The sequence below is a fragment of the Nothoprocta perdicaria genome, unplaced genomic scaffold, assembly GCF_003342845.1.
Source record: "Nothoprocta perdicaria isolate Ctin4 unplaced genomic scaffold, notPer1 scaffold_25, whole genome shotgun sequence".
Lineage (NCBI taxonomy): Eukaryota > Metazoa > Chordata > Aves > Tinamiformes > Tinamidae > Nothoprocta > Nothoprocta perdicaria.
Window position 1 is genome coordinate 2577979 of NW_020455477.1, and position 15074 is coordinate 2593052.

Consider the following 15074-nt stretch of genomic DNA (forward strand, 5'->3'; position numbering starts at 1 on the left):
TGGGGAGCATGTCCTTGAGATCATTACAGCAATACTCTTATCAATTTAAAAAAAAAAAAAAAAAAAGAAAAAAAAAGAAAAGTAAACCTGTACGGTCACAAGTCTTACCTGTCTTAGCTTGGTTTGAAACAAGGCTGAGAGAAAGGCTGCCAGTGTATGGAAAGAAATGAAACTGCTTGGGAAAACTGTTCTTAAATCTGCATCTTTGCTATTCCAAAAAGAATAGATGGGGGACCATTGCCATCTTTGCTGTGTTTGCTTCTTTCTTTTATATATCAGGTTGCAGTTGGAGAAAAATTAATTGCGCTTTTTCCTCTGGATAGTTTTTCTGCTTATTATTATTACTTTTTTTTTTTATTGTGCTGATTGCTCAGCTGGAGCTCAGCGTAAGAGAAGCAGCAGCAGCGGATATATAGTAGGAGAGGTCCATTGCTCAAGGAGTTTGTAGTCTCCGTGTGATGTGGAAAACAGCAGGAGACTGTGATGAGCTAAGCACCAGGCAGGAGTGATATAGCAGTATAAAGCATTAGTCAGAGAAGTTTCCAAGCCATTTTGTGCACTTTGTAAGACAGCAGGCTACAGAAACATCTGGTTTCCCCTAAAAGTTTGTGGGCTTTTTCACAAACACACACACACAAAAATCAGCCCTGTAGGAACAGATTCAGCTATTCAGCAAAAAGTCAAAATAGTTGTATATGGAGCTAAATTAAATGATCTACTGAGGCTGGTGCCTGACAGACCCCAGGAGGAGGCTCAACCAGGTAGCTGAGAGCAGGAGGTGAGGAGCAGAGGGAGGTCTTCTGTCCTTCAGCTGTGAGCAAGGGCTCGACTGGATGGGCTGTGAGTAAAACCACCTGCATAGTCTGGCCAAGGTTAGACCATAGTCTGATCCAGGACAGAGCCTGGGTTCTTGGCAAGTCTGGTGATCTTGCAAAGCCATACATCCGTGTTCTGGGCTTCACAAAGCCCATCACAAGCCATCAAAGCTTTGTCATAAATCAAAGTCAAACGTGTAGAATCACTTAAACCTATACAGCAAATTAAAAATAGAAGATATCTTTCACTCTAGATGTTTGCAGCATTTGCTTGTGAGTTATCAGCTGTTGCCTGGTTACAGTTCCACACATCTTTAGAACAGAAGTCACAGCTGCATTTTAAAGGAGGAGAAAAAACTCCCGTGTATAACATCTGACATCTCCTAAGACGTTGGCTTGTTTTGCTTTCATGTCAAATAATCAGTTCAGCTGATTTTGTCTGCCCAAAACTGTGAGTCTGGATGAGCTATGCATGATGATGCATGTTGTTTAATTTTCTACTATCCAAATACAGGTGTGTTGGAAAAGATGTATTGACTTAAGGAAGTGTTATCCTCCTCCCAAAGTAGATAGGTTATCCGAAATTATTTGCATAAAATTTCTCATTATGTGTGGAGCTGTGAAATGTGGAGCCTTGCTAAAATTATATGCAAGTAAAGGTCATACGTCTGATTAATATTTTTAATCATCACCACCACTGTGGCTGTGCTTTTGATGTGGCTTGCTCAAGCTGTGTCTGATGTGATGAAATTTGCTTACTGATTTGCTTTCCCTTTCCACGATGATTAGTCTTTATCTAAGCAGCAGTCTTGGTGGCGTCAGTGGGAATTTTGCCTGGTTTAGAATATCTTTGTGGAAGCCCTGCGAGCCATTTTTCATTGATACAGCACGCCAGGACTGTGCTAGTGTTCTGATACCTTCCCCATCATACACAACTGTTGTCTTCTAGAGACACGGCTTGCTGAAGTTTTCATTATGTTGCTAGAGACAGAAATAAACAGCCAGGGGAAAAAAAAAAGTCCAGAGATTTTTTTTCGTTATTTCTAAATGTGTTTTAGTGATTGTTCTATTTTATTCTACTTGTAGAAGCTCATAGTTGTAAATCTAGTGCCTGGATAGAACTGGAGAGCTTTGTGTGACTATTGTTTTATAAAGCAATAAAAATCAACATGAGAGATTATTTCAGACATATAGGAAGTCGTCTATGCATTTGACACCATCTTCCTTGAGGGCTTTCAGCTACCCAGCAGATGAGTACACAGAAGAGCAAAAGAGCGGAGGGAAACCTAGTCTTTAGCTGCTTGTTCAAGTATGGGCAGCCCCAGGCACGGCTGGGGAGCTTCAGCAGCGCGGTCACGTCCGCAAGGGCGAGGTGCAGGATACCTGGGGTTATTTCAGAGCTAAAAACATGATTTACTCTTATTAGTTTAAAAAGATTCAAGAGGTTTGAGATTGCGCTTCCAGCCCCTTTAAACTTAACATGGCTAATGCAGAGTCTGAAATGCATGTGACCCCTGGACTAATGTTGAAAATAATCAGCCTTGATCTAGGCCTGTTTCCCCTGTTGCTCAGCCCCTTCGGCTGAAGCCAAATTCATTATTTTTCTTGTTGTTCCCAGAAGTGGGAATGGGACTGTCTCAGCAGGGGGAAGTTGTAAGAAAGCATTTAAAGACCGAGAATTTTATTTTATGGAAGCACTTATTTTGAGTCTACCAGTTAGCCAGTTGACAGGATTGGAATCTATATCAAAAGAATCATTTTAAGTTTACAAGTTGTTTTAAAATGGGCACAAAATATCAGGCCCTTTTATGAAATTGACAGTAATTAAGTGCAATTGTTGTCCTTAGTTTCCACACCTGAAAACTGAACATGGAATCTGAATTCTAGAAACAGAATTTTGCACAATGTGAGATGGGAAGTTACTGAAGTTATAAAACAGTTTACAGTCTTTACTGAAATACACAAAATTACTCCAGGAAAATGGGATTACTTACATCAAAAAAATCTTGAGGTAAGATCAAGAGCTATTAAAGCTATAAAGAGCTATTAATATCACCATAAATCAGAGCTAACCTTCTAAACTAGGTCACAATTCTTCTATAATGTTGTCACCTAAATAATGAAAAAAGATAACACTATTGATAATGATATCTTCCTTTTTGAGGTTTTTGGAGGGTAGCAATAACCAGAATCTGCTCTTATCTGAACTTTATCTGAGCAATGCAAGCAGCATTTTTGGTACTGTTCTATGCAAAAGGAAGTAGCAGTTTCCTATATATGTATTTCATTGTGTAAGTAGATGAGCAGCTTCAGTTCTGAAGAACTTCACTGCTCCTCATCTGCTCTCTGACCATGTTTGATGCTTTCCTGTCTGTTCTGCGTGTCTGCCTGTGTGTCCCTGTGTGTGGAGGAAGGTAAGGAAGACCTTAAGTCAAGGCTGGTCCAGAAAGGAGCTGCACAATCCCATGGTGATGGCTACAGCTTCGATGTGAAGTGCAGGAGCTCCTAGCAGAGCCTAAGAGCAATCCTACTTGTCCCATAGCCCGTTCCTGGACACTTAGGACATGTAGCCTTCTGCTGCTGAGCGCGGCTGCACGAGCGTGGAGCTGGTGGAGCCTCCAAAGTGTGTGACTGTGTTGACCTCTAGTGGCTCTAGCTAACAGAGGGCCAGACCTGCAGGTAGGTTGAGCAGGAACGGGTCTACAGAAGTTGAGAGCTCCATCAGTTGCCATGTCCTGCATGTCTAACCTACTGGTGGCATGGTACAGCTGCAGTGCTCATGGATTTATGCATCGCTTCTTGTAGGACAGTGCCTAGAAGGAAATTAATATTTTGCATTTAAACCTTTTCTGTCTTGGAGGTTTTCTCAAAAAAGTATTTGCTTTCATGAGGAAATGTTGCAATTGTTGCTCCTAGGGTAGCAAGGTATAAAGACTATAATTCAAGACTTCATATTCTCCTTTCCCACCTTGAACTAGCCTTAGTGATCTTCCATTACAAACTTTGACCATTCAACTTTTGTGTTATGCTGTCTGCTACCACCGGGACCATCCTGAGTAAGGCCTGCTCGGGAAGCCGCCTTTGCAGAGAAGAGTGGGAGCAGAAAGTGCTTGAGATGAGCACTGAAGAAGTGTTGCATTAGAAACAGGAATTTACAGGAATTTAAAGATGTGGGAGCTTATGTACTACTCTTTATTTATTTATTTCTCTAAGGGATTGTAATTTTTACTGGGATAGGGAATTTTCTACTGTCTCGCATGATTCCGTGAAACAGAGTTGTTTATGGAGCATCTTCTCTTGTCATAGAAAGCAAGTACCATGTACTGCTATTGCAGACAGTGCACGCAAACTGAAGGAATTTTTCATCAGCGTGGAAGTGACAGCTCTTCTCCATGGTGACATGGTGACAGCTCTTCTCCATGGTGGAATCACCCAGGCAGTCCTCGCTATGGCGTAGCTGTGCTGGAGCCAGAGGTTGGCCCTATCCTGGCAGACCTTGAGACTGAGTATCCTCAGTCTCATTAGAATCTGTGAAAGGCTGTCAGGAGGAGGCAATATTTGTCACAAATTTATCTCACAACTTAGCTATAACTGAGTCCAGCACTGAAACCCCACTCTGGAAGCTGTGAAAAACAGGCTGCCTCATGCATCTCTACCAAAAAAATGGGCATAAATAATTGATAATAGATCAAATTTGCTGAAATATACACAGGATACCATCTGTCTTCCTGCCAGTTATCGTACAGAATAACCAAGAGGTTTTTAGTGGAGACAGATGACAACATTTAAGAGCAGCTGCCTGGTGCACGTTGTTCCTGCAGTTGCCTGTAATTTGAAAATTGTGCTGGGGGCTAAAGGAGGCAGTCTGGCAATTGGAAAATGAATCTTGGGGGAAAAAACACAGCTCTCTGAAATGAAAGCAAAGGGCTTAATGGAAATGGAATAAGGCAAATGGAAAATAGGTCTACATTGTGTCTTGATGGCACCAAGAAGGCTTCACACCTTGCTCTTGAGCTGTGACCTTGCCAGTGCTCCCCTGGTCTTAGCAGGAGCTGCAAGGTTGCTCTCTGGCATGTGCAAAGGCAGAAACGTTTGCACAGACACCACAGGCATCGCTGCTGTCCTGCAAGGAGGGAAGCTCTTCACTGGCTTGCAGGCTACAAAATACCTGAAGGAGAGATGGTATGACCAGCAGCTTGGTTTTTTTTTTTTTTTTTTTACAAATGCTTGAGTTAGATTAAATAAAAGATGACCCCTTAAAAAAAGGAGCCAGATGTGAAAGACTATGATCCACTCTTACATACAGGTCTAAGCGTGATGCCAATTAATGCCAATGAAATGATGAGGTTATTTCCTGCCTCTGTCAGTCTTTCCTGGTGTGAGACAAGAGCTCTCCGCATTGGGTTGAGATGCTAGTGATATGTAGAGGATAGGAATCAGATGCTGGTTGAATTGCATCTCTCTGCTCCTCCAATAGACCTATGAATTGGAAGAATCAAGTATGTCCAATAATTGGCAAGTAGATTTCTAGAAGAGCTTGAAAGCCTCCAAAATGAAGAATAGTTAAAAGAGTTTAAAATTGGAAATTCATCAGGTCCAAAAGACCATCTTAGGGATGGGGTCAGTTTTAGTTAGAGGGAGACTTGTGACTTGCATTTTTCCATCATCAATAGTATAATGTGCTTATAGCCTTCTATTGTAAACAGCTTTGCTCTTGTGTTTATATATAAAAAGAGGAAAGTGTGATTTTTATTGCTAAATCTCTTTCTGTGGTTGACTTTGGCAGACTGCCTTACTACTAGGCAATCTGTGTTGAAACTAGAAACCTTGAATAATATGACACAGTTATTAACTTCTGCTTCCAGTGCTCTCGTTGCTTCTTTAAAAGATGTACAGTCAAATGAAAACAACAAATGTTAATTCAAAGCCACAGTTGCTGTTTTCAAGGGGAAGGTAAAAGGCAGCTTTAGAGAAGCCTGTATGTTTTTGCTTTTTATTGTCAAAATCACTATTATGGAAAGCTTTGCGAAACCTGTGCTAAATTGTATCTTGCTTCTGAAGTTGTCTTCCTAGGACGTGTAAATATGTAAATCCTTGGAACTGAAAAAGAGGAGAAAGGAATGGAGATAGTCAACTAATTTTCTTTTATTGATGAAGGTATGTTTTCTGATCTGTGACAGTGCAAGAAAACGAGTACAGAAATATTAATGTTGATTTCTTTAAACCAAAAGAATATAAGCACTGCTACTATGCCTTCTTTTTCCATGAATGTGTTTTGTGCCCAAAAGTACTAATCACAATTTTAGCAGGAGGAAGCCATATCGATCTCCTTTTAAAAACATGATGCTCACTGACCCTTTGCACAGTATTCCCATGCATTTGAGGCTTTCTTTGTGAAAACCTTTTATGCTGAAGAAAACTATTTTCTAGACAAGACTCTAATCGCTTCTGGTCTTTCTAGCCCTGGGGTGTTTTACAAGTTCCCTGTTTTCAGAGAAAAGTTGGAAACGATCTGGATTGACGCCTCTGATACTAGGGAAGCAGTCCCTGCATGGGGCTGACCTGTGCTCCCTCCTATGTGTCCCCATTCAGAGGGTGGGAGTGGTCCTGGTGGGTGAAAGGTTTCTATTCGATCAACTCCCTGTTTTGAGACAAGAAGCTTAGCAACCCAAATAGTGGCTATTACTGTGTAATGCACAGACCCGCGTAGTACTGCATTTAAGCAGAGCTGATCTACCCTAGTCTGTGAAAATAATTTGTGTTTATTCAGAACATCACAAAGTCATTTACTACTTTTGAACTTCACCAAGCACTTATCTCCATTGGTCTCAGTTTGACTTATAAGTAGTTTTGCTTCTTTTTTGTTTCTTTTTTTAATTACTCCTTTTCTTTCTCCTATTATAGGCTGTTATATAATGCAAAGAATTGGGCCAAATACATTTACTTGATTATCAAAACCCCTCTCTGCTGATTCCTTGCCTGGTCTGTTATGCTATATAACACCATGACTCATTTTCTTTGTTTCTGATCCTCATTTCTTAATCTTATGGGCAAAAAGAGCCACAGTTTCTGAGCCTGGTGCAATATGCGTCCAAGGCAACATTCCCACAGACTGAAGGAGGAACATAGCTGAGATGAGGATCCAGCAGCCTCCCCTCTTGAAGGGGAAATGTTTTGGGAGGAATCCATGGGCAGATTAATCAATTAATCTTCCTTTCAGAGGCTGTTTTTGCTGATAACAAAAGGCCCTTTCTTTTCCCTATTATTTTTGTTGAGCAAAGAAGTTTGAAATTTAATGTGTTCTTTTGCTGTTTGCAATAAGATATTTTGCTAATGCAGATGTTGTTGTGTGTGTTTTCTGTGTCTGTGCCCTTGAAATGTGGTTGTTATAGCAACAGGCTTAACTATTACACAGGTTTTAGTTTTATATCTGCTTCATAGCATATAATGTAATTAGGTATTTGCAGCATCTTTAAGCATCATGCTAGCTAGCAGATGATACAAATATCACTTATTACATATCACTTCAGTAAATTAACTACAAAATGTAATCTCTAAAATGCATGCATTATTAAACTTTCTGAAAATGTTAAAAGAATAATTATATGTTTAGTGTAGAAATGTGCAAAAATGGTTAGATTTCAGAGTTTGCAATACTGAATGTTTTAAAAGGGATCCCAGCTGGGGCCTTTTCATGCTGGACAGCCTTTGGCCGGCTGTGCCCGTGGGGTTCGTCGGGGGCAGCTCGTGCTCGCTGTGGCCGCGTGGCACGGGCCAGCCCAGCGCGAGGCGCCCCGGTGAGCAGCATGGTTGGCGGGTGCTCCTGGGTCTGCTTTTCCCTTAAATCCCTCTTGAGATCAAGCTCCTCTCTGCTGTGTGAGGCTTTCCACTTTTTCTGAAAAACTGGAGAATTGCTGGTTTCTGATAGCGCGGGTGATCCCTAAAACCAGTTTTAGGGAACCACAGGCTTGGGAACTTAAGGAGAAGCCTGTAGTTTATCCTTGTCCTATGGGGTGTTTTGGAGTAGGATGCCCTGGCCGTGGGAAGCTCTGAGACCCTGGGAGAGCTGAATCCAGCAGCGAAGCCTGGCGCACTCCCCATGCTGATGCCCCAGCCACCTCAGAGGATTTCTTGCAGATATAGGAGCACCATGTGCACTTCCAGTGCAGCTTTTACTGTCCTTTGAGAACTCTGAGAAAGCAAAATGCTACTTAATGTGAAATGGCACATTGCTGAGCTTGTGCAGCAGTAGCTTTGCATGTCAAGGTGCTTTCTGAGCTGGCTTTGTTGCTGTTCCATCTGGGTCTTTTTGCCATTTGTGCATTTTAGACACCTTGTTTGCCTAGGCCACTATGGTGACTGCTGTGAAATTAAGGTTTTCTATAGAGAGCATATGATCCAGAGCTTCACCAGGTATTGACAGCCTTGGTGTTAGGTGGCGTTGATGTGCAAGGAGAGTAATGCCATTGATGAATCTTAATTAATCCTTCCCCCGGGGGTGATGGACAGTCCTGTGCATGGTCAGGGGATGTGGGAAGCTGCTTTGCAGACTGCAATCAAGTCCTGCTTCAGAGAGCTCAGTACTGCCCTTGGCATTGCCTGCTGCTCTGCACCATGCATCTGGTTGGAAATGACAGTGATGGAACCCATCACTGCCAGCTTGGCCACAGGAGGGAGCTCCTGAAACTCCTGAAAGTGACTGAAAGTTCAGGAACAGCCAGTAACTGTCCACAGTCTTGACTCAACCATATAAATGTAAGCTAGGCATTTTTTCTCTATAGAATTTCCCTATATATATGGGAGTGTGTGTATATCTATATATATGCATATGCATATATGTACACATATGCACACCCATATTTAAGCAGGAGCTAAGCTTATGCAGACAAGTCAGGCAGTACAACATTTTTTTAAGCAAGGCTGTTTAATGCTGATCAGTGGGCTTTGGAAAAGCCACACAGCTTTTTGTGGAGACATTTGCATTCCTTTAAAATTAGCACGAGGCTCTGGAGGGAAGACAAAACTCTCATTAACTTGGAAAGGTCGCGATCTTTATTTGTGCTCAGTAACACATTGCGGAACAGCTGGCTGCAGATCGCCTGAGAAGAGGGCTGTTTCCAACAAAACCAGCCTTTAATAGTGGGAAATAATGAGATTTTTTTCCCCGGATCAGCAGGTCTGTGCGTGCTGCCCTCAGCGAGAAGCGGTGCCTTCCTGGGAGCAGTGCCGGTGCTGAACGTGGCCCGTGGGAAGCAGCACTAACGCAGTGCAACCCACGTCTCATTGCTCCAAGGGACTTCAGGTTTGCTGTCCATAAATCATACCCCAAAATTTAATCACCCCTTAAGAAACCAAGGGAAAAAAAAAGTCACAAATCTTGCTGAAGAGCAGAGAGAGGCTCTGCAACTATTATGCCGAAGGGAAAGATTTCTGACAATTAATCAGCAGTTTAAACCTGTTATTTATTCAAGTATCTTTTGGAGCTTTTCCCCTCTGTTTCTTCAACGTGCTCGTGCTGCAAGTTAGCTGATTATTTTTTTTTCAAAATGATCTAAATTTCATGGGGGATCTTGGAAAGGAAAAATATCTTGAAGCAAAAAAGTACAATAGCCCTGAACTTTTCATATAGGCTTGCAAGCCTGCAGCAATTTTAAAAGCTTTCTTATTTCAGCTTAAAGGACAAATGAGCTTCACTCGGAGATTCCTGTTTAACAAGCCTGATTTATTTCCCTCACTAGCCTTCCCTGTTTGCTTCTTGAAATATAGCTGAGAGAGGACTCACATACCTGTGACTCCCAGCATGACCATGCTGCTCAAATGTCTCTCTGTAAAGGAGGAACCATCACACTGTTTTTTAAGGTAACTTCCTAAATATTTGGTAAATAAACTTAGAAACCTCTATTTTCTGACTTCAGCCTACACAAAATTGAGGAGACTTGTTTAAGAAATGCTTGAATGATGCACATTTAGGGATGCATTTAGGTTCCCCCATCTTCTGCTAGGGCAAAAAATTAACCCTCTATGTGTTTTTTGGTTGATTTGGGTTTCTTTACAGAGGAATCCTTTTTATAAGGCTCTGCAGCTGGAAGGGCAGGGTCTGCACAGCCCTGCCGTGAAGGAACACTCAAATGAAACTTCATGACAAGATGAAGAGCAACCTGGCTGCTGTCATTTCTTCTTCAGTCAGGACTGAGTTTTGCTGATTAATGCTCAAGAAATTACATGAACTTTTTGCTAAGAAAAATGTGCTATATTGATAGAATTTTCAATCTTGTTCAAATGTCAGGCAATCTGCTTGCGGAAATTAGCGTTCTCATCTCTTGACTGCCTGACCTTAATCGCCAACATAAATATCGAACCAACATTTTAAAGTTGAGATTACTCATTTGAATCCAATTGGGAAAGGTGCTTGTGGTAAGGAGAGAAATGTCAAGGAATATAGGGGAGGAGTAAGCTATATTTGTCAGATACGTTGAGCTTTTAAATATGGCAAATTTCCTGTCGGATATGAGTGTCTGGCTGTTTGTGGAGATCAGCTGTGTTGGCCTAGATGTCACAGGTTGATGGGAATTTTTATATTTTATTGCAAAATGTGTGGTTTGGGTGGAACATCTTGTGCTGCTCTGTTCCTGGTTGCTAAGTACCCAGGCTTCACAGCTGTACCTTGCAATAGAAGTTTAATATCTGTTATGTTTACCCTCCTTCCTACAGAGCCACGAGAAATAATTCAAGTAATGAGAAGGAAGGTACGTATTTAAGGTCAAAAGGCACTTTAATCAATCAAAGTTAGAAAGAGGTTGTTGGATGAGCTTCCCAACTGCTCTGAAGTGATACACATCCATTGAAATCAACTGATGTTGAGCAATTAAGACGTTGGCCCGTATTAATATGGCCCTGTGGGAAGCACACTTTTGCTAAGAAGTACCATACTAGGAGGAAAGGGAATGACAGAGAGAGAAGAAACTTTGATTTCAAATTCTCAGTCACTCCCTTTCATAGATCAATGAAGTCTTCAGACCTCTGTAGAAAACTTGCCTTGAAGCTTAAGATGTTGTTATGTAGTAATATTGCATAGTCAGCTATTTTTTTTTAGGGAGGGGAGTCATATCTAGTCGTATTTTTTTATTGAAATGAATTATGCTTTTGGATCTGTGAAAATCCCACAGATTACCTATAATTTATATTCTATTTTCTCTATAAAGAGCTTTTAATTCTTCTGCTTTGATAGGGATTTGGTGTTTGAGAACAAAAATTATCCACCATTTTGATTTCCCATTTATGGGTTTGTGAAGAACATCTTAATTGTGGACAAAATGACACCTTGACATATGAGGGTCTTTGTTGGATGAAATCTTTGCCTTATTTAAGTCAGTAAGTTAAGATACTGTCTTTGACACTCTTCATGTCTAGGAGATTCAAAGAAGTTTGCCTCTTACCTTGACTTGCATGCCTTTCTCTTGTGCTTCCAATAAGTAGAGTCCAGAATGCCATATACAACGCTGGTAAATTGATACCCAGGGCTGGCTCAGGACATTTTACCTTGACCCCACTTATCATCATATTCTTGTGGGTCAAAAGCGGGCAGTGTGTTCCTCCCTTGTGCATCTGCAGGAGCTGCTCTTGCCAGTTGTCCAAATTAAAGTGGAGTGAGTCAGTGGTTTTGGTTTGCTCCAAAATCTGTATAATAAAAGCAAAAACAATTTGTTGTCTTCTTTCTCAAGATAAAACAAGAGAACAAAGGACCTCCTCCCAGTGCAGGATTTGTGAAGAGAACCACAGATTGCCAGAAGGAAAATGCAATTTTCCAAACAGAACAAGGGAATTGTGCCTGATAAGATATTCCTTCAAACGTAACCAGCTTCAAGCAGAGTCAAAAATAAGTGAGATATTTACATTTCAACACATAGATTTCTTTTGTTTTCCTCCATGTTTATTTCTTCTTCACAGGCTCAGCTGAGCAGTTTCTGTTTTTTTTTCTGGTTTGGGGATTTTTTTAGAAAGCCAGCAATGAATTCCCATTCCAGGTTGTTATTAAGCACCTCAGAGGTATGGTCAGCTATGCAGGGAGGCTGTAATCTTTCACTTTATGGGGATATTCAGTCACTTCAAGTAATTTTGGACTTATTTTAAATTACAGAATCATTTAAGATAATGATATATGGCCAGGTAATTTCAGAGAAAGGTAATAATAATGTACATCTGACAACAAGATTCTTAATTTCCTGGTTGGGTTTGCTCCAGTGGAGGTCTATGATTGTTCTATTCAAGCAGGGAGTTAGGGTAAGTGTGCCACCACAGTGTGACTGATTCATTAATTTCTTGCATTTTGAGGGTTTTATTTTCAAGGTAATTGGTATTGTTTAACTTGGAGATGGAGCTGACAGCTGTGTGAATTGATTACTTTATGAGTATGTACCTTGTGTCTGGAACAAAGAACATGTATCACATCTTGAGCGTTCATGTTTGCTTAAGATATGTCCCATTTTTTCACTGCAACTTATTCTTGGATCAGGGATTGACTTGCAGGTTAGTAGTATGATGTCATGAGGAGAAGGTGATGGGGAGGAGAGAGGCATCAGCCCATTCATTTACATTCTGTATGCATGTGCAAAACATAACAATTTTGCAAAAACCGGGCGAGTCTACGATCTAACTCTCTCTTGAGAGGTATCTACAGAATAAAGATAGATATGAGACTGTGAAGGAAAAGGAACAATGACCTGGATCAATCCAAGAACTTTTACCCCCTGTGGACAGCAGCAGTAAGAACAAGAGTGAGCCACAGCACTACTTTGCTTTCAGGTACGGAAGGGACAACACACACAGTGGTGGCAGCCAGGTTTCCTGGCACAAGCTGCCTGCCCAGCCCTGCCTCTCCCTGAGAGCTGTGATCCTTCCAGTCATCCCACTGCAGTCCCTACCTTGCCTCCAATCCCTAACCACTACAGCTGTTGTGTTCCCACCCCAAACCTCATCCGCGTCACTCATCCTTGTCCTCCCAGATTCTCCTTTCATGTGCTCCATCTGTAGGTGCTTCCTGAGATGGTGCCTACTGGTGCTAAGGTGGGACATGAGAGCTGTGCCTCTCACTGGAGCGGTGACTGTGTGGTCCTGGATCTCCTGCAGGATACTCCGCTCCATTTTGGACCTTAATAAATGCTTGGTGGATAATGGGGCAGCACCTGCCCCGTCTGCTTCCTACTAAGCACAAAACCAAGTGGCAGCAGCACAAGGTCTCTGCTTATATCTCGGTGACTTTGTATTTGAGTTTTGAAAGTTAATTGCAAAACATGCTATGTGTGACTTGATTAGAGCCCAAGCTCATGGGTTTTTCCAAAATTCTAAATGAAACCTGCACAAACTTTTGCTCTTAATGAACCTTTGCAAATTCCATCCAGGGGATGCACTCCCTGCATCCCCTGCATGGCCATGCTCGTGTGTGCCACCAATTACAACTCATCATCTTCTTAGATCCTCTATACAAATGCACGTATGCCATACTCTAATCAGCTCTATTTATAACTGAGTGTTTCTTCTTTGTACTTAAATGCTCAAATATGGTAACCAATTGTAATTTGTTAATTCATTCATTAGGCAAAGACTTTTGATGCCTGGAATCACACTTTAGATTTGCTATTTGAAAAAGCAACTGAATATCATTTAGATCTAGAAAGAGGTTGATGTAAAATCATTCTGGTAATCTACCCGCAGGTTGCTCTCCAGTGTTTACTATTCTGTTGATTGATAAATTGAGGCCAGTTGGCAGAATCTTCTGAAAAGAGATGACAAACTGATGAAATTATATAAGCTCCCACTCTATATTTCTGTTTCTTGCAGCTATTCTTGGAGTGAAGGGTTTTATGGGTGCTAATTATATCATTAAAATGTCAAGTATTTGTGTCTTCTCTGAGCAGAACGTTGGAGTCCACGCAAAGTCCTGAATGCATCTTTGGATCCCAGGAACGCGTTGGCAGGTAGGTGTGATCCGCTTTGGAGGCATGTTCGCACACGCTCCTGAAATAAGGAGAGTGGATATTGGGAACAAGGAGAGGATGAGAGAAGGGTGATGCACTCCCTGCATCCCCTGCATGGCCATGCTCGTGTGCGCCACCTTTGCTGGCCAAGCTCATGTGGCCCAAGAGCGTGGGTGCATGCGGGGATGGGAAGTTAGAGGTCTCCCATGTGCCCACAGGATGCAAACACAACGCAAAGCAACAGCTTGAAAGGAGAGACCAGTTTCTGCTCTCCTCTGTTTCTGATGAAATTATTCAGACAAGCTTCTTGTTCTTTTACTGCTTCTAAAATCTGGTGCACAGTAACACCCGGGTATCTTCTGACTGCTGGGACATGCTGCCAAATTCTTAAACTGAGGAAAGCCAAGGCATTTGATGTCTCTAGCCTAAATACTGCTAGATCTTGAGTTAGTCAGCTGTCTTGCAGTCCTCTGCTCTTCAGTCTGATCTAAGCTTTATTGTTGAGAATTAAAGAAAAAAAAGATTTTTCTCCAGAGCCAGCAATGAAGTGGGTCATGAAATGATACCAGCTAGATACCCTGCTGTGGTATTTTGGTAGTCTGAGGGCTGGACCTGTGATTTACAGCCCTGTTCTTGACACAGATACTATCTGCTTTTTCTGTTTTTGGTTTTTTTTTTTTTCTGTTCCTTTTGCAGATCTCTGTTTCTCACTGTATTTGCAGATGTTACCTGTTATTTGTGTAGCTGGAAATACACATGAATAAATGACACATACTGATGTAAGGAGGCTATTCAGAAGGAAGCTATGACCTTCACAGACCCAGATGAATGTGAGGCCCATCTTTCAGATCAGGGAGATGTTTTTGCAAGGTCTCCAGAGCAAAGGACTGGCTCAGAAAGGTGACATGTTCTCTGCTGATACTGGGAGGCTGCACCATTAATCCAGGCGGGGCAGGAAGGGCACCTGCTTTTACAGGTCTGCATTTTGCTTAGTGCTGCTGCGTTGGCTCTGCTGTGGGGACAAGCAGTGCCTTGTGTCCTCCGCACCGAGTGAAGCTTTCCCAGGGGGAACACCAGAAAGGAAGAGGGTTTGGAAATTCTGCAGCCTTACGCATGCTGAGCTGCTCCCCAGCAAGGTGCAGAGGGACCTTGCTCTGAGCGGTGACAGATAGGCGCAAGGGCTGCCTGCTGAGGAGGAAATATTGCCTTGCGTTGATGTTGGCGGTGAGTCATTCTCGCTCGGTCCTCCTCGCTCCCGCGTGGCTCCCGGCCGGCATCGCTCCCA

The 15074-nt window shown here is 42.0% G+C and overlaps 1 long non-coding RNA gene across 1 annotated transcript in view; it reads left to right on the forward strand.

The window, feature by feature from the left end:
- LOC112947916 overlaps window positions 1–14709 on the forward strand; it is a 20366-nt gene extending 5657 nt beyond the window's left edge. The window contains exons 2-3 of the long non-coding RNA XR_003249494.1: window positions 13730–13789; window positions 14486–14709. This is a non-coding gene — a long non-coding RNA (uncharacterized LOC112947916). The remainder of the gene's footprint in view (window positions 1–13729; window positions 13790–14485) is intronic.
- The last annotated feature ends 365 nt before the right edge of the window (window positions 14710–15074 follow it).